This window comes from Mobula hypostoma, chromosome 7 (genome assembly GCF_963921235.1).
Source record: "Mobula hypostoma chromosome 7, sMobHyp1.1, whole genome shotgun sequence".
NCBI classification, from domain to species: domain Eukaryota; kingdom Metazoa; phylum Chordata; class Chondrichthyes; order Myliobatiformes; family Myliobatidae; genus Mobula; species Mobula hypostoma.
Window position 1 is genome coordinate 164,737,878 of NC_086103.1, and position 21,136 is coordinate 164,759,013.

At 42.5% G+C, this 21,136-nt stretch overlaps 1 protein-coding gene across 5 annotated transcripts in view; it reads right to left on the reverse strand.

The window, feature by feature from the left end:
- atp10a (ATPase phospholipid transporting 10A) overlaps positions 1-21,136 on the reverse strand; it is a 393,032-nt gene that overhangs the window by 176,809 nt on the left and 195,087 nt on the right. The gene's annotated exons all lie outside the window — the stretch shown is intronic.

Sequence of the window (21,136 nt, forward strand, 5' to 3'; positions counted from 1 at the left end):
ACAGTCATACAGCACAGAAACAGGCCCTTCAGCCCAAGTTGTCTATTCTAACCAAGTTGCCAGTCTGAAGTACGATTGTTTGAAAGTTGGCTTAAATATGCAGTGACACTGCAAACTGGGTGAAAACCATCCAGCACAGGCCACTGAGCTCACCCTGCACACCAAACACATGTCCACATTCCCAAATCAATCAAAATGGAGGAATGCCAGCATCCTGCTCCCAATCAAGACTCGATAATTCCCCCAGGAATGCATGCATCAAATAAGGACGGCACCAAGTTTGACTTGACTTTTTCTATCAAGAAAAATTCAGCTCTACAGTGATTATAGTTAACTCCTCAATCAAACAAGGAATGAAATGCAGGTGCTACCATAGCGTCATAGTTAGTGTGACACTATTACAGCTCGGGAGTTGGGGGGAGGGTTCAATTCCAGTGCTGTCTGTGAGCAGTTTTCACATTCTCCCCGTAAATCACGTTGATTTCCTCCTGCAATCCAAAGATGTACTGCTTAGTAGGTTAACAACAGGAATTCTGCAGATGCTGGAAATTCAAGCAACATACATCAAAGTTGCTGGTGAACGCAGCAGGCCAAGCAGCATCTATAGGAAGAGGTACAGTCGACGTTTCAGGCCGAGACCCTTCGTCAGGACTAACTGAAGGAAGAGTGAGTAAGGGATTTGAAAGCTGGAGGGGGAGGGGGAGATGCAAAATGATAGGAGAAGACAGGAGGGGGAGGGATAGAGCCAAGAGCTGGACAGGAGATAGGCAAAAGGGGATACGAGAGGATCATGGGACAGGAGGTCCGGGAAGAAAGACAAGGGGGGGGTGACCCAGAGGATGGGCAAGAGGTATATTCAGAGGGACAGAGGGAGAAAAAGGAGAGTGAGAGAAAGAATGTGTGCATAAAAATGAGTAACAGATGGGGTACGAGGGGGAGGTGGGGCCTTAGCGGAAGTTAGAGAAGTCAATGTTCATGCCATCAGGTTGGAGGCTACCCAGACGGAATATCCACGGCCTCCTCTACTGTAGACCGCTTTGCTGAACATCTACGCTCTGTCCGCCAGAGAAAGCAGGATCTCCCAGTGGCCACACATTTTAATTCCACATTCCATTCCCATTCTGACATGTCTATCCACGGCCTCCTCTACTGTAAAGATGAAGCCACACTCAGGTTGGAGGAACAACACCTTATATTCCGTCTGGGTAGCCTCCAACCTGATGGCATGAACATTGACTTCTCTAACTTCCGCTAAGGCCCCACCTCCCCCTCGTACCCCATCTGTTACTCATTTTTATGCACACATTCTTTCTCTCACTCTCCTTTTTCTCCCTCTGTCCCTCTGAATATACCTCTTGCCCATCCTCTGGGTCACCCCCCCCCCTTGTCTTTCTTCCCGGACCTCCTGTCCCATGATCCTCTCGTATCCCCTTTTGCCTATCACCTGTCCAGCTCTCGGCTCTATCCCTCCCCCTCCTGTCTTCTCCTATCATTTTGCATCTCCCCCTCCCCCTCCAGCTTTCAAATCCCTTACTCACTCTTCCTTCAGTTAGTCCTGACGAAGGGTCTCGGCCTGAAACGTCGACTGCGCCTCTTCCTATAGATGCTGCTTGGCCTGCTGCGTTCACCAGCAACTTTGATGTATGCTGCTTAGTAGGTTGGTTGGTCACTGTAAATTGTCCTGCGATTAGGCTACTGTTAAATAGGTGGGCTGCGGGGCAGTGCAGCTCGTAGGGCCGGAAGGATAAAATTATTTCACAGGAGCACAAATGGTCAAAAATTGCCTTAGAACAGCTTCAGTGGTAATGCCAGCATTTCAACTCATTTAAACATAATGTTTACATTATGTATGCATATATGTATGTATACATTTATTTATTTGATATTTGCTATTTGTCTTCTCTTGCGCATTCGTTTTTTGTCCATCCGTATGTTTAGTTTTTCACTGATTTTATTGTACTTTGTTCCACTGTGAATTCCTGCAAGAAAATGAATCTCAGGGAAGTGTATGTACTTTGATAATAAATTTTCTTTGAACTTTGATTTACTGCCAGCCCTCTAAAATCCCTTGAGAAGACGATGGTCAGGTGTCTTTTTTTAAAACTCTACAGAATATCTTCCTGCACTGCAGTTGGGCTCGGAGATCAAGGATTTCAACGCAACAACATCAAAGAGAGATATTTTTAAGGCGAGTTGGAGAAATTTAGTTCAGGGATGTCAGAGTGCTTGACTGCTAAGGGCAGGGTTGAGGAAACTGGAGACACTCGAGAGACTGAAGTTAGAGTAGTGCAGAGATCTTGGGAGAATACAGGGAAAAGCAGCAAGGTTAAAGACACAACTGAGGTGGTATAGTTTACAGAACCAATGAAAAAGCAACAAACGTCTGAGATTACAACTGAAAAACCATTATACTATCCAGCCACAGAGGATTCTGTGTGGATGTACAAACAAATCTTGCCAACTACCAAGAAAAAAATAAAGAGTTAGACAATGTAGCATGTTTGACAAATATTCCAAATTCAACAATGATTAAATCTGCTCCCAGCACCTGCAGATAAACTATCCGAGGCTAAGAGGAATGAGAATGCCGGGTAAATACCGCCACGTATCATTTCGCAAAACAGACCAAATTGCGTTGATCTAGCTTTGGGCACCATCAAACAGCTGATGCGGCCTGCAGCTTGGTCATCTCTGAGGCCGAAGTACACAGGGTAGACAGTCGCAAGGCTGCAGGACCAATGGCATCCCAGGGCGGGTACTCAGGATGTGCATTGCAGGTGTGTTTACAGACATTTTTAATCTCTCCCTCTCCCAATGTAGATGCCCTCCTGCTTCAAAACATCCACCATTGTTCCTGTACCTAAAAAGACCAAGGCAATACGTCTGAATGACTGGCGTCCTGTCACACTCACCTCAACAATAAGCAAATGCTTTGAGAGGCTGGTCAAGGACTACATCTGCAGCTTGCTACCACCCACACTGGCCCCCTACAATTCACCTACTGACACAACTGATCAACAGATAACGCAACAGCCGCAGCTCTACACACCTTATACATCTGGAGAAGAGGGATGATTACATGAGAATGCTGTTCTTGGACTACAGTTCAGTGTCCAACACCATAATTCCCTCCAAGCTCAACAAGAAGCTCGGCCTTCACCCTGCCTTGTGTAGCTGGATCCTGGACTTCCTGTCAGATCACCGGCAGGTGGTAAGAGTGGGCTCCCTCACCTCTGCCCCTCTGACCCTCAACACAGGTGCCCCTCAGGGCTGTGACCTACGCCCCCTCCTTTACTCTCTGTATACCCATGACTGTGTCGTCACCCACAGCTCCAATCTGCTAATTAAATTTGCTGACAACACTACACTGATTGGCCTAATATCAAATAATAACGAGGCAGCCTACAGTGAAGTGTCATCACCCTGACACAGTGGTGTCAAGAGAACAACCTCTCCCTCAATGTCGTAAAAACAAAGGAGCTGGTTGCGGACTACAGGAGGAATGGAGATAGGCCTACCCCTATTGGCATCAATGAACCTAGGGTCGAGAGGGTGAACAGCTTTAAGGGCCTCGGCATAAACATCACCAAGGATCTCATATGGTCAGTACATACCGGCTGTGTGATGAAAAAGGCACAACAGCACCTCTTTCACCTCAGACGGTTGAAGAAGTTTGGTGTGGGCCCCCAAGTCCTAAGAACTTTCTATAGGGGCACAATAGAGAGCATCCTGACTGGCTGCATCACTGCCTGGTATGGGAAATGTACCTCCCTTAATCACAGGACTCTGCAGAGAGTGGTATGGACAGCCCAGCACGTGTAGATGTGAACTTTCCAATATTCAGGACACTTACAAAGACAGGTATGTATAAAGGGCCTGAAGGATCATTGGGGACCCGAGTCACCCCAACCACAAACTGTTCCAGCTGCTACCATCCGGGAAACGGTACCGCAGCATAAAAGCCAGGACCAATAGGCTCCGGGACAGCTTCTTCCAGCAGCCCATCAGACTGCTTAACTCATGCTGACACAACTGTATTTCTATGTTATATTGATTATCCTGTAGTACATACTATTTATTAATTACTATAAATTGCACAGTGCACACTTAGACAGAGATGTAACTTAGAAGATTTTTACTTCTCACGTATATGATGGATGTAAGTAATAAGATCAATTCAATTCAAAGTAAATGTATTATCAAAATACATATATGTCACCATATACAACCCTGAGACTCATTTTTGCAGGCATTCGCAGTTGAACAAAGAAATACAGTAGAATCAATGAAAAATTACACACAAAGACCGACAAGCTGTGCAAATGCAAAGAAAGCAAATAATAATGTTAAGTAAATAAATAAATAATACTGAGAACATGAGTTGTAGAGTCTTTGACAGTAAGTCCATAGGTTGTGGATTTAGTTCAGTATTGAGGTGAGTGAAGTTATCTACACCGTTTAGGAGTCTGATGTTGAAGGTTAACAACTGTTCCAGAACATTGTGGTGTGGAACCCAAGGCTCCTGTACCTCCTTCCCGATGGCAGCAGTGAGAATAGAGCACGGCCTGGATGGTGGGGGTCGTTGATGATAGATGCAGCTTTCTTGGAGTAGAGCTCCTTGTAGATGTGCTCAATGATAGAGAGGGTTTTGACTGTGATAGACAGGGTTCTATCCACTACTTTTTGTAGGCCTTTCCATCTTGGGCACTAGTGATTCCATGCCAGGCCATGATGCAACCAGTCAGGAAACTTACTCTCCACTGTGTACCTATAGAAGTTAGTCAAAGTTTTAGACAACATGCCAAATTTGTGCAAACGTCTAAGAAAGTAGAGGCACTGCTGTGCCTTCTTTGAAATGGCATTTAGATACTGGTTCCCAGGACGAATCTTCTGAAATGATAATGTCAAGGGATTTTAAGTTACTGACTTTCTCCGCCTCTCATCACTTAATGAGGACCAGCTCATGGACTCATGTTTTCTTGCTCCCACAGTTGATAATCAGCTCTTTGGTTTTGATGACGATGAATGAGAGTTAGTTGCTACAATTAATCACCTTTACAGTCAATGAACTTATGAACTGCAGCCAAGAGTAAGGCGGCAACCATTTTGTGCAGAGCAAGTTCCCACACACAGCAATGGTTGTTAGCAACAACTGTGTATTTAATATTTCAGTAATATTGTAAATACATTGTTTGATTAAGCATTCTTTGTTATTTAAATAATTATGGTTTATACATAGACGTACGTGAATGGCATACGTCATTATGCCACCACATCATATACATGCACATCACTAAAAGTAAAAACGAAACATACACATTTACTGGGCTTCCGTCTTTTTGTTTCAATTAGTTTTATGTGTTTGAATTGCTGAATATAACACTACAAAAAGCTTTGATAAATCCTGAAATCACAGAGTCATGAATGCATGATTGGTAACTGTCTGTCCTCTGGCCACAGCTTGCTGCCTTCCCCTCGTCACTGAGCTGGTAAACCCTATTTACAGCATGCAAACCTTGCTTTTCAAACTTATGCTTTGGAGGATCAGGCAAGGCTTTAGCATCTGATCCCTGCTGAAAAAGAGATGTTTCTGAGGAAAGTGAAACTAGGGCTAGTCTCCCACCCTCTTCATACACATCCAACCTTCTGATCTTCTGTGTCCCTGGTTTGCCCTGCCTTTAGCAGTTGTGGATCCTGGAATCTCGGAATGAAACTCTCCTCTTCTCCCAAAAAAACTTTGCTTTGGTGTGGCCAGATCTAAGTGTGGGAAAGCTGCCCGCAGTTCAGATTAATGCTCTCATTTGATGTTTTTGGAACTGCTCTCCATCACAATTGGCCAAGAGGAAAATAAAGGAATATTTTGTCTTTGACAGCCATGCACATCTATAATTTACTGACTCACAGCTCTTGTCAGATCAGGATGAATCAATACAATGCAGGTTAAGACATACGTCTCATTCCCCTACTCTGAACCAAAGTAGAGAGCAGGACATATCGATGGAAAAATAGTAAATGGATGACATACAACTGTTATAACAAGACAGAATACTGCAGACACTGACAGTCCTCACTTCCATTTGTTGGTCCCGTGTTAAATTATTTTACCACAAGCCACATCCAGGTGATTTAGGAAGATGGCACAATTTAGATCTGAACAACTAATTTACACTCAAGAAATTTATAGACTTGCAACCAGGTACTTGGGTTTCTTTGTGATAATGCCTTGCCATGAATCAATGCTTTGCTGTTATTTCTGAACAGCCATAAAGTATTTATTTCCCACCCAAAACCAATAGCCAAGTTGAGACTTTGCGAGTGAAGTCATCATGTACACTTCCTTTTATATTGTGCATTATTGATGGTATTTTCGTTTCTTTTACTGAGTGGATGAGTCGGCAATGAACCCTTCAGCAGAGTAACACGGAAATGTTGTAGTAGAAAAAAGATGAATGAGAAGAAACAGTTCTTTTTATCACAGGAATGGTAATTAAATGCTTTAACACACGGAAGGAGGCAAAAGATAACAGGCTGGCCATCAACCACACTTTCACAACAGCCCTGGTCTAGTTTAGGCACCAACTTGCAAGCTCGGAAGACAATGAATTGTGGAACATGGAACATTACTGATTAGTACAGGTCCTATGGCCCATGATGATGTGCTGCTCTTTTAACCTACTCAATTATCAATCTAAACCTTTCCCTCATTAATTGCCCTCCATTTTCTATATCATCCATGTGTCTATCTGTGAACAGTCGGTAACGGGTTTCATTGATGAGTCGTTTGCGCAGATTGCATCAAGGCCTGGTATGTAAACACCAGTGTCCATGAATGGAAAAGACTACAAAAAGCAGTGGGCATAGCACAGTCCAACGCAGGTAAAGTCCTCCACACCCATGTGCACATCTACAAAGAGCCTGTCAGAAGAAAACAGCACCCATCATCAAGGGCCCCACCATCCAGGCCATACTCCCTTCTCCCTACTATCATTGAGAAGGAGGTACAGGAGCCTTTGGTCCCACACCATCGGGTCCAGGAATAGTGATTACCCTTCAACCATCATGGATAACTTCATTTACGTCAACACTGAACTGGTACAACCCATGGACACTTTCTAGGACACTACATCTCATGCTTTCAGCATTATTTATTTGTTTATTTATTTATTATTATTTGGGTTTTTTTAACAGTTTGTCTGCTTTTGCACATTAGTCGTTTATCTGACATTCTTTGTGTGTAGTTTTTCCATCGATGATACTGTATCGTCTTTCTTTAAATCTACTGTGAATGCCCACAAGAAAATAAATCTCAGGGTAGTATATACAGTAGTGACACATTAGTATAGTACTTTGATAATAAATTTACTTTATATTTTATAACTTTATAGGTTCCCTCAGGTAATGAATGGGTCCTAATTTTGGGGATTGAGTTTAAGAACTGAGAGGTAATGTTGCAGCTCTATAAAATTCTGGTTAGACCACAAATGGAGTATTGTGTTCAGTTCTGGTTGTCTCATTGCGGAAGCTTTAGAAGAGGACGTAGATGAGATTTACCAGGGTACTGCCGAGATTACAGATCATAACTTGTGAGGAAAGGTTGAGCAAGTTAGGGCTTTTCTTTCTGAAGCAAAGGAGGCCAAGAGAGGTGATAGAGGTGTTCAAGATGATCAGGGGCAAAGACAGAGTGGACAGCCAGCACCCCTTTCCCTTTTTCATGGCCAATATAAGAGTGCATAATTTTAAGGTGATTGGCAGAGAGTTTAGAGGGGATGTCAGAGGTTTTTTTTTACACAGGGTGGTAAGTGCACAGAACACTTTGCACACACCCTTTAAACTTCAGATCCTCAAGCTACAGCAGAAGGAATTTCTGAAACAAAGTGCACCATTTAGTCTCTGCTATGTAGCACTATTGACCGGGAATGAATTTCTAGATAAATATCTTGCATTGGAGAGCAGCCAAATAATTCTAAATTAATAATCAGAAGTGGTACAAAAAGCACATTACATACAAGACATTATTACTTCCAAACAATTAGAACAAGAAATGACCCATAATTGGACTGGAAGTTCAAACTATAAAAAATATTTTGATTAAATTAAACTTGTTAAACTGCAGAACAATTGCAGTTTGACTTTTCCTCCCCGCCGTAACATTCCAGACTGCAGAGATTTGAAAAACGCATTCCTAGTTGGAAAACATTTTTAGGTATGTGATGTGGAGCGGCTGCTGTTTTGGAAACTACACTCACCCAGATTAGCAAGTTATGCACACATAGACTTCTATTAAATTCGACCATGTAAATAAATTACCATGACCACTGGTGTGAACAGGTTTGGGCTTGAGGTGGTTTTAGAGTTGTTGAGAATTAAATATTCAGTAATGATTGTCTCAGATTCCGAAGTCTGTCATTGGAAGGAAAACTCATTGAGTGGTGAAGTGTGGTGAAGGAAGAACTTGACAATCAACGTGGACGCAGTGGGCCAGAGGCGCAGCCCAGTCCCCGTGGTGTAGGTTCCAATTATGACAAAAGAGAGGGTGAATGAGACAGGCAAAGAAAGAGAGCAGAGTAATAGAGGGGAATAGATGACATCTTGGTGCAAAACATCAACTGTTTATTCCCTTCCAAAGGTGATGCCTGACATGCTGAGTTCCTCCAGCATTTTGTGTGTGGTGCTCAGGATTTCAGTACCTATTGTGTTTATGAGTAGAGAAATGAAATGAGAATCAGTATCAGGATTATTAAGACTGACATACGTCCTGAAGCATATAGTGCAAGACATAATGAACTTCTACAAAAAAAATAATGCAAAAGAGGAACAGTGGGGAAGTTTTCATTAATCATTCAGACATGTGATGGCAGAGAGGAAGAAACTGTTCCTAAAATACTAACTGTGGATCTTCAGACTTGGCAGTCGTAATGAGAAGAGGACGTATCCCAGGTGTTGAGGGCCCTTAATAATTGATGCCACCTTCTTGAGACACCATATTTTGCAGATGTCTTTCATGGAGGGGAAGGTTGGGCCTGTGATAGAGCTGGCTGAATCGACAACTCTCTTCCACCTCTTTCAATCGTGTGCAATGAAGCCTCCTTGCCAGGAGGTAATACAACCAGTTAGAATGCCATCCACCGTTCATCTGTAGAAATTTGCACGAGTCTTTGGTGACATACCAAATCTCAACAAAAGTCCTAATTAAGTATAGCCACTGGCATGCCTTCTTAGTGAACGCGTCGAAGCATTAGGGCCAAGATGGATCCTGAGATGCTGTAGTCCAGGAACTTGAAACTGCTCACACTTTCTACCGTTGACTCCTCAATGATGATCAGTGGGGGTCCTTCGAACTTCACCTTCCTAAAGTCCAAATTAAATTCTTTGGCCTTGTTGCCATTGAGATTTTGAGATGTTTGTGAGCATATAGATACAGCCTATTTCAAGATCACTGCATTTTATTGCAAGTAAATACAAAGATTTTTTTAGAAGTGTTTCTATTAAGCTACTGTACATTTAGCAGTGATTATGTGTCTACTTTTGTATAAATGGATTCAGGAATTCAGTGGTCAGGTCACAGGAAGAACAAGTAAAAACTACACAGACAGCACTGGAGATCAGAATGTAACCTGAGTCACTGGAGCTGTGAGATGGCAATTCTGCTCACATTCCCACTGGGCCACCCCACCCTCAAACGTTGTAAAGATTTGGATTGGATAAAAAGATAATCAGGTCCTAGAACATAGTCATACAACACTACAGCACAGAAACGGGTCCTTCGGCCTATCTAGTCCATGCCTAACTATTAGTCTGCCTGGAACCTAGGCATAGCCCTCCATACCCCTCCCATCCAAGTAACTATCCAACTTTCTTTTAAATGTTGAAATCGAAACCACGTCTACTATTTCCTCTGGCAGCTCGTTTCACACTCTCACCACACCCATGGTGAAGAAATCCCCCCCTCCTTCTCCCCGTAATCATTACACCTTTCACTATTAAACCAGGACCTCTAGTTCTAGCCTTCTAGGAATAGATTGAGATGGAGAAAATAGAAAGTGGCTTGTGTAGAGTATAAATGATGGCATAGACTACTTGGGCTGAATTGCCTATGTCAATAGCACATATCCTTTGAAATTCTAAGTGCCCACTAAAGAAGTTATTGAAGAGCTCGACAAGCATACACTCACTAAGCAACTGACTTTTTATTAGAATAAAAGCTGACAGAACGTGTAATAAACTCACTGTAATGTTACTAAGTGAAAGGAAATTATAGCTCCAAGACAGAAACTGAAATACTGAGTGATTTTCTTCCCTTTGTACCAGAGTTGAGAAGATTAAGGCGTTCCCCAAGGGAGATCTTCACACTAAGAGTTATTGCTTCAAGCATTCCATCCAGAGATAAGAACATTATCTGGGTTGACACTTTAAAATTGAATTGCTGGCTTTGCAACATCCCAACGATATGTATTATATGAATAGAAGTTCTCCTTTTCTGGGATTACGCTAAGATAAATATAGATAATGAAAAGGCATTAAGATAGTCACAAAAGGAATAGGATAGGAGAAGACTGTGGTCAGAATGTGGAACTACCGTTTTGAAGTAGAAGTTTGACAAAAACAAGTTAGATCCAAGTCTGAAAATGAGCGTCAGAAGCCATGAACAGATAAAAGTAGAAAGGTAGAACTTGGAAGCTCGTAAAGAAAAGTCAAACGGCAGGATTTCCAAATGCTTGGAACAAACTACAGCAGTCAAAAGACCAACTGAGTAAAAGTAGATCAAGTAATCCTGGTTGCTGCACTAAAGGCCAGCGACGTAACAGGCAGCAACTACTGAGTGACTCTGGTGCAAACTCTCAAGCCACATTTGTGTCATCCACCAAGGGTCTCTCAGCATCCCCAGCATTGGGGACATCTTCAAAAGGGATACCTCAAAAAAGTGGCATTCATCATGAAAGACCCTCACCATCCAGGAGTCATGTAACAGAGCGGTACAGAGCACTTCAGCACAGAAACAGGTCCATTTAGTCTGTGCTGGACTATTATTCTACCTAGGACCATCGACATGCACCCGGGTATGGCCCTCCATTCTCGGAGGACTATTCCTGGGTGGTGCAGGAGCCTGAAGGCACACAGTAAATGTTTTAGGAACAGCTCTTTCCCTCCAACATCAGCTTTCTTAACATTATATTTTTGCTGTCTTTTTTTTACTTTTTATTTATTTATCTACGCAACCACATACATTTCTTAATGTAATTTTTAGTATCTTGTGTATTGCACTGTACTGCTGCCACAAAACAAGATATTTCATCACATATGTCAGTGGTAATAAACTTGATTCTGACCCTGATTCTATCACATTATAAGACAAATGGGGTAAGGGTGTATTTGGTATGACTTCAACATCAGTGTCATAGATTGGTGTGAGTATATCAGCCAAGAGTTAGACTTGCAGCCTTTCTCTCCAAGTCCCGCACTCCACTGTAGCTGCAGCACCTCAGAGGGTAATCCCTAGCCAAGTTTAAAACTCCAGCATTATCTGTCCTCCACCAACTCTCTTAAATACTGCATACAATTGTGATTTAGTGAACTCTTGCCCATGGCACAGCAGCTTATAAGTGGGTGCTACAACCAAACCAAAATCTGCGTACTGATCTGCCATAATTTGGCAGTAAGTCACCTAGTTTAGGTCAAGTTGTTATCACCTACCCTCTCAAGTAGGCACAGAACCCCTGTCAGCATTGAAGAAGGATCTTGGCCCAAACCGTCGACTGTTTATTCATTTCCATAGATGCTGCCTGACCTACCGAGTTCTTCCAGCACTTTGTGTGTGTTGCCTTGGATTTCTATCACTGCCGAATTTCTTGTGTTTTTGTTTCAAAATAATCTGTTTACCCCGGCCAGGATTTATCCCTCTTTTAGCAGTTCAAATGGCTGTACGTGGGAATCTTTCTGTAGATAGAAAGGCAAAGTGGCAATGCATCAAAACGACTTAATTTGGCCTGTCCCCTAAAACTCTCACTAATTTTCATAGATGCACCGTAGAAGGCATTCTTCTAGGGCGCATCACAACCTGATATGGAAGTTGTCCTGTCCAAGACTGGAAGAAGCTGCAGAAGATCGTGAACATGGCGCAGCACATTACACAAACCAATCTTCCATCCTTGGACTCACTTTACATTGCATGCTGTCGGAGCAGTGCTGCCAGGATAATCAAGGACACGACCCACCCAGCCAACACACTTTTCGTCCCTCTTCTCTCCGGGAGAAGGCTCGGGAGCTTGAAGACTCGTACAGCCAGATTTGGGAACAGCTTCTTTCCAACTGTGATAAGACTGCCGAACAGATCCTGACCCGGATCTGGACCATTACCCTCCAAATATCCGGACCTGCCTCTCGGTTTTTTTGCACTACCTTACTTTCCATTTTTCTATTTTCTATTTATGATTTATAACTTAAATTTTTAATATTTACTAGCGATTTGTAATCCAAGGAGCGGGAAGCGCAGAATCAAATATCGCTGTGATGATTGTACGTTCTAGTATCAATTGTTTGGCGACAATAAAGTATAAAGTAAAAGTAAAAAGTAATTGACTGCCAGATGCTCCAGGGCGTGTGAAGTGACTGCAAGGCGTGGGGGCAGAAAGGTAGCGTCATGGTTAGCATAGCACCCGGGCTCAATTCTCGCCACTGTAAGGAATTTGTATGTTCTCCACGTGACCTGGTGGGTTTTCTCCGGGTGAGCTCCTGTTTCCTCCCACAGTCCAAAGATGTAAGGGTGAGTAGGTTAACTGGTCACATTGGGTGCAAGTGGGTAGTAGCCACTGGGCCAGAAGGGCCTGTTACCACTCTGAATCCCGAAGAACAGAATAAACTAAGAATATTCCCATGAATGCAAATCCTTTTCTTCTTATTCTATCGATTTATAGAAGATCATACACTTGTGAAGCATTTCACATTGAAATGAGCTGCCAGAACAGACAGGGAGGATCTCAGATTAAAGTACACTGAACGCACAGGAAAGAACAGGGCAGTGTAGCACTGCGACTTTGGCTGAGAGGAAATGTTTAGCTTTGGTTAGGGTCCCCACCCATGACCTTTGAATGTAACAGGGCCAAGCTGGTGCAATACTGGATTGTGAAACAGAAACAGAAAAACAGTGGAAACATTTCACAGGTCAAGTAGCATCCATGGGGAGAGAAGGAGCCAATGATTCAGATCAAGAGCCCTTTGTTAGAACTCACGAAGAGGGAAAGCAAGCCTACTTTTTGCTGCAGAGAGGAAGGCGTTCAGGAGTGCAGGGAATGTGTAAAGTGGGGAAGACCCTTCTTGGATGGAGGTAAGAAGGGAGTGGATACCCACTGTGAATTGTATAGTGAGTTTGTTTTATTCACTTTCAGGATGTGGACATCATTGGCAAGACAACTAATTTGGTCCATTGCCAACTGCTCTTGAAAAGTTAACGATTCCTTTAAAGAACATAGTCAGTGAACAGTATAACAACGAAACAGTCTGAAACAGGAAGCTTCAGCCACATCTGCGAGTAAAGAGCTGCTACCAGAAATTGTTCAATTCAATATAAAATCACATGGGCTTCATTCAACCTCACTCTTTAGGTTTCTAGTTCTGTAAGAGATGAGTGCAATAATCAGCGTAAAGAGAACAGGGGCTGAGGGAGGGGCCTGAAAAGGATTGCCCCATGGGTCATTCCACATAACCAATGAAAAGACAAGCATGGCTTGGCCAGTAAGAGTTCCCATAGCTACAACTCTGACCTGGAAAAAGTGGAGTTAAAAATATATTATTGAAAGTGAGAACAAAATGAGTTGAAATCCACTGTTAAGGATGCGGTTTCGGGGTACTTGGAGAAACATAGTAAAATAGGCCATAGTCAACGTGGTTTCCTCAACGGAAAATTTTGCCTGCCAAATCTGTTGGAATTCTTTGAAGAAATGACAATCAGGATAGACAAAGGAGAATCAGTTAATGTTGTGTACTTCGATTTCCAGAAGGCCTTCGACAAGGTGCCACACGTGAGGCTGCTTAACAAGCTATGAGCCCATGGTACTACAGGAAAGACTCTAGCACTGGCTGATTGGCAGGAGGCAAAGAGTGGGACTAAAGGAAGCCTTTTCTGACTGGCTGCCGGTGACTAGTGGTGTTCCACAGGGGTCTGTGTTGGGACCGATTCTTTTTACATTATATGTGAATAACTTAGATGATGGAATTGATGGCTTTGACAATACAAAGGCAGGTAAAGGGGCAAGTAGTTTTGAGGAAGTAGAGAGGCTACAGCAGGAATTAAGTCTGATTAGGAGAATTGGCAAAGAAGTGGAAGGTTGGATATAGTATCAAGAAGTGTACTTTGTGGATCATGTACTTTGATGGAAGAAATAAAAGGGTAGATTATTTTCTAGATGGAGAGAAAACTAAAAAATCTGAGGCACAAAGGGACTTAAGGGTAGTTATGCCGGATTCCCATGAAACCATAAGATAAAGGAGCAGAATTAGGCCATTCAGCCCATCGAGTCCACTCCACTACTTCATCATGGCTGATCCTAAATCCCATTCAACCCCATACACCTCTCTCTCACCATATCCCTTGATGCTCCAACCAATCAGGAAACTATCAACTTCTGCTTTGCATATACCCATGGTCTTGGCCTCCACCACAGTCTGTGGCAAAGCATTCCACAGATTCACCACTCATTGGCTAAAAAAATTCCTCCTTACTTCAGTTCTAAAACGTCAGCCCCCAATTTTGAGGCTGTGCCCTCTACTTCTGGGTATCCCCACTAGACGAAACTTCCTCTCCACATCCACCTTTCAACATTCGGTAAGTCTCAATGAGATCCCTACGCATTCTTCTAAATTCTGGTTAGTACAGGCCCAAATCTGCCAAACACTCCTCATATGTTAACCCCTTTATTCCTGGAATCATCCTCGTGAACCTCCTCTGGAGTCTCTCCTATGACAATACACTCTTTCTGAGATAAGGGGCCCAAAATAGTTGACAGTACTCCAAGTGCGGCCTGATGAATGTCATAAAGCTTCAGCATTATCTCTTTGTTTTTATATTCCATTTCCCTTGAAATAAATGCCAACATTGCATTTGCCTTCTTTATCACAGACTGAACCTGGAAATTAATCTTCCTGGGAGTCTTGCACGAGAACTCTCTTTGCTCTGCTGATGTTTGAATTTTCTCCCCATGTAGATAATATTCTGCACTTTTGTTCCTTTTACCAAAAGCATTATCATACATTTCCCAACACTATATACCATCTGCCACTTTTTTGCCCAATCTTTCAATTTGTCTTAGTCCTGCTACAATTACAAGACTTCCCCAGCACCACCTGCCCTTCCATTTATCTTCGTATCTTTGCCACAAAGCCATCAAGTCCACTATCTAAATCATCGACAAACAATGTGAAAAGTAGCAGTCCCAATTCTAACCCCCCGAGTTACTGGCAGCCATCCAGAAAAGGCCCCTTTTTTATTTCCTATAACACCAGAGGATTTTCTTTTGTTAAGCAGCCCCATGTGAGACACCTTATCAAATGCCTTCTGAAAATCTAAGTAGATAACTTCCACTACCTCCCCTTTGTCCACCCTGCTTGTTACTTCCTTGAAGAATCCTAACAGATTTGTCTGGTAAGATTTCCTTTACAGAAACCATGCTGACTTTCACTTATTTTATCATTATTCTCCAAATACCCAGAAACTTCATCCTTAATAATGGACTCCAACACTTTCCTATCCACTGAGGCTAGGTTAACTGGCCTATAATTTCTTCTCTTTTGTCTTCCTCTCTTCTTAAAGACTGGAGTGACATTGCAATTTTTCCAGTCCTCTGGTACCATGCCACAATCAAGTGATTCTTGAAAGGTCCTTACCAATACGTCTATCATCTCTTCAGCAACCTCTCTCAGGACTCTGAGATGTAGTCCATCTGGAACAGATGACTTATCCACCTTAAGACCTTTGTGTTTGCCTAGCACTTTTCCCTTTCTAATAGAAATATCACTCATGCCTGATCCCTGACGCCCATGGACCTCTGGCACATAGTTGGTATCTTCCACAGTAAAGACTGAAGCAAAGTACTTATTAAGTTCATCTGCTTTTTCTTTGTCCCCCATTACTACCTCACCAGCATAATTTTCCAGTGGTCCAGTATTAACTCTCACCTCCCTTTTACTCTTTACATAGTTTAAAAAACCTGTAGTATTCTTATTTATATTATCGGCTACTTTGCCCTCATATTTCCTCTTTTCCCTTCTTCTAGCTTTTATCATTGCCTTTTGTTGGATTTTAAAAGCTTCCCAATCATCCAACTTCCCACTCATTTTTGTTACCTTATATGCCCTTTCCTTGGCTTTAATGCAGTCATTAACTTCCCTTGTCAGCCACGGTTGCCAAGCCCTGTCACTTGAGAACTTCTTCTGTGGGACGTATCTATCCTGTGCCTTGTGAGCTATTCCCAGAAATTTCAGCCACCTCTGCTCTGCTATCATCCCCCTCCAATCCCCTCTCATGCCTCTGTAATTTCCTTTATTCCACTGTGATACTGATACACGTAACTTATGCATCTCCCTCTCAAACTGCAGTATGAATTCAATCATATCATGATCACTATCTCTTAAGGGTTCATTTACATTAAACCTGAGTTATTACACAACATGCAATCTAAGATAACCTTTCCCCTAGTAGGCTTGAGCACAAACTGCTCTAAAAAGCCATCTTGTAGGCATTCAACAAATTCCCTCTCTTGCGATCCAACACCAACCTGATTTTCCCAGTCCCCTTGCATATTGAAGACCCCCATTACAAATATGACATTATCCTTATTACATGCCCTTTCCAGCTCCTTTTGCAATCTCAACCCCACATCTTGGCTAGCACATCTACCCTAAAGATTAGTTGGAGTCTGTGGAGAGAAAGGCAAAAGGGATGTTAGCATTCATTTCAAGAGGACTAGAATATAAAAGAAAGGATGTTTTGTTTAGGCTTTATAAAGCACTGGTGAGGCCTCACTTGCAGTTTTGGGCCCCTTACCTTGGAAGAGATGTACTGACACTGGAGAAGATTCAAAGGAGGTTCACGAAAATGATTCATACGAAGAGCATTTGATGGCTCTGTGAACTGTATTCACTAGAATTCAGAAGAATGAGGGGTGACCTCATTGAAACCTATTGAATGGTGAAACATTTTGATAGAGTGGGTGTGGAGACGATGCTTCCTGTGGCGTGAGAGTCTGGGGCCAGAGGACACAGCCTCAGAAGAGAGGCGTGCCCTTTTAGAATGGAGACAAAGAATTTCTTGAGCCAGAGAATGGGAAATCTGTGGAATTCATTGCCACAGGCAGTTGTGGAGGTCAAGTCTTTACAAATATTTAAAGCAAAGGCTGATATCAATTCTTGATTGGTCAAGGAATGAAGAGATATGGGGAGAATGCAGGACACTGGGATTGAGAGGTCAATTGGATCAGCGATGATGAAATGGCAGAGCAGACTCGATGTGCCAAATGCCTAATTCTATTCCTTTATCTTATGGTCTAACAAATATAGCCAGACAGAGGGATAGTGGTGATGAAAAGAGTTTAGGCCTCTGTTCTAGGGAGAAGCGAAGGACCCTCAGACCATCTTACCATGGAGGTAAGAGGGGAGTCATTATGAACTGTATAATGATTTTATTTTATTCATTTTCAGGACATGGACATCATTGGCAAGACAAACATTTTTGTTTATTGCCAACTGCTGTTGAAATGGTGGCAGTGAGATTACACTTTAAACCATAGTACAGTAGTCTCTCTGATGAAGGGACTCACAGAATGCTGCGGGGTAGAGAGATCGAAGAGAGACACGTTTCCAAGTTAGCATTGTCTGAGCCCTGAAAGGAACTTGCAGATACTCATTCTCATTTCCACTCTTGCCCTTCTTGATGGTAGATTTGGAAAGTGCTGTTAAAGCAACTTAGACAAGTAATCACATCTTATACGTTACCAGTATCTTTATAACCAGTTCATTCTACTTTTTTAGATCATAGTATTTTTAATACAGGTTTTTTTAGCACATGTATATTTTGTAGAATGGTTAGGACAGCCAAGTAAGCAGCTATATTCTATTTCAATTTCAGGTGGAATCTATAGAGAGAAATTTTGCTACCTGACTCATTCCCCACTATAGATGCTGCCTGAGCAGCTGACTTCCTCCAGCACTTTGTGTGCTTTCCTCAAACTTTCCAGCATTTGCAGAATATTTTGTGTTTACGTCCAATTTATTTTTATACATTTGTTGGCACATTATTCTGGTACAATATACAGTACACCAGGAAGATGGGGGACAGGAATGAAGGAGGTCATCTCTCCCAGAACGGAAATATTCTAATTGCATCACTGCTTTGTTTTAAAAAGATGCAAGAAGTGTTTGTAGGTTCTGATCTACAGCAACTGAGCTCTGATGAACAGGGTGCATTACGACTTCCCAAAACTCCTAGTACTACAACAGTTTTCATCAGTACAACAGTTAGACTCGCGGCCGTGAAGGGACAGAGACACATTTCTATGTCAGAGTGGTCTGTGTCTTGGAGGGAAAGCCACATCTGTTGCCTTAATCCTCCTGAGCAGCAGGGACCATCAAAGTCGGGATCCGCAATAACAAGCCTGGCTTTAATTTTACTTAGCTGCAAGAGTATCCAGACATTGAATTATTGGAAAAAGCATTCTGCAATTAATAACAAAAGCAACCAAACAGCTGGAAAAAGTTCAGTCGGTTGAGGAGCAACGTGAGCAAATGGAACTGGAAACTCTCCATTCAGAAGAATGGGGGCGAGGAGGGCGGAGTCTCATATTTTTTTCCGGTAAGATTGTTGTATGCTTGGTCGCAGCAACCTCTTCGGTGTTACATGCTCAAGGAGATCTGTTTTTTTTTGTGAGAATGATGTAATGGTCTTTTGGAGGTCACCTGATGTGATTTTCCTGCCGATGTGAGGTCATGTGATGACATGTGCCCCGTGACTATATAAGGGTCGACCCAGGTGACGCAGTTAGTTTTTAAGTTTGTAGATTTCCAGGTAGAACGTGCTGTATCTCCATTTCTGTTGAGAGTTTGTTTTTGTGAGGCAGTTTCATTTTTGAAACGGAGGGTGCGTTCTCTTATAAGATACAGCATATTTGGTCTGGGAATTTGCGGCTGGAAGTGCCAATTTACTCAATTCCGACAGTTGAGGGGAGAGTGAAGAATTCATCGAAGGATCGAGAGAAGTCAGCATCGTTTGGCAGTTTAATAAAGAATCGACCTTATTGAGCCTTCGTTGGAGGAGAACCTGTATCGAAATAACTCTTGCAAAAGGGCAATGAGTTCATGCAAAACGGTGCCCTCTCTCAATAAAGGAACTTAAGGTCAGTCGATTTAAACTGTTTATTTTCAGCATCGTGAATCCTGCGGACTGAACCAGCAGTAAAGTTGCGTCTGTGAAGAAATCCTTCTCCAGAGAAGTCTCTCCCAATTGAATGTGTAAAACTGTTGGACTTTCGAAGTTATCACTTTAAGAACTATATCTGACTGTATCGCTTTAAGAACTGTTTTCGCATTTAACACTTTAAGAACCAGAGCGGAGTGGAGTTGGTGAACGGCTGCAGATCTGTTAACTTCCGGTTAAAGTTTTCCTTTGCTTTTTTTTCCTTATCGTTTATACATGTTTAATAAATGTTTGGTTGTTTTTATATAACCTGTTTCGATTAATATTCATTGTTGCCGGTTATGTAACACCGGAACCATAAAAAGGTGTAATTGTTCATCCTTTGCTTCTTTGGTGCAATTCCAAGACACTGCTGGATGTTGAGAAGATCCAGTGCTGCAGGTCTGTGTCACTGGCGAGCTGGTTGATGACGCTGGAGCTGGACTTGTTGCACGCCATATTGCCAGCATTAAAGCACCCAAGAAGGAAGGTGTCAGAGGCAGTGCGGGGTCCAACAAACTTTGCAATGGATTGTCTTGGATGTTTTTCTTGTGATTGGAAGACCCTGTTGGACATTGGTAATGTAGAATACATGCACAACACCTCATTAATGCAAATAGCTAATCAGCCAATTATGTGGCAGCAACTCAACGCATAAAAACAGGCAGACATGGTCAAGAGGTTCAATTGTTATTCAGAAAAAAAACATCAGAATGGGAAAGAAATGTGATTTACATGACTTTGACCATGGAATGATGGCTGGTGCCAGACAGGGTGTTTTGAGGATCTCAGGATCTGCTGACCCCCTTGGCTTTTCATGCACAGTGGTCTCTAGAGTTTACAGAGAATAATGTGAAAAACAAAAAAACATCCAGTGAGCAGCAGTTCTGTGCGTGAAAATGTCTTGTTAATGAGAGAGGTCATTCAAGTTGACAGGAAGGTGGCAATAGCTCAAATAACCATGCATTACAACAGTGGTGTGCAGAGGAGCACCTCTGAATGCACAACACATCAAATCTTGATGTGGGTGGGCTACAGCAGCAGAAGACCACGAACACAGACACACAGTGGCCACTTCATTAAGTGCAAGAGGTATAAAATAAAGTTGCCACTAACAGCATTATATGTCTTTTCATATACTGTTAAGCTAGCTATAAAATCTGTTTCCACAAACACCACATGTGTGAGCATCTGCGATGAATCTGACTCAATTGCAGGAAATGACATTGAGGTTTTCCTTGACATTCTTCATTACAGCAATCAATTCTCAAGTCCCGTATTTAACCAGAATGCAACGAGCTTCTGTACTATAACATCAACTTTCCTTTATGATCTGAACTACAACAGTCAGAGAGGCAACCATCTACTACCACTCCCTGGCTTTTCCTGCGAAGCCTTTCTCAAAGAACACGACATCAATAGCTATCCTCCAATCCACTGGCAACTCACCTGCGGCTCAGGATGTTTTAAATATCTCTGCTAGGGCCCCTGCAATTTCTGTACGAGTCTCCCATAGGGAACACCTTGACAGACCCTGGAGATTTATCCATCCTAATTTGCCTCAAGACAGCAAACACTTCCTCCTCTGTAATCTCTCGGTTAAGAACCTCTCTGGTTGTTTTGCCTCACTTCTGTGTCTGTAGACTGTGTGTCTATCTCCTGGGTAAACACAGATGCAAAACAAAAATGTTAAGATCT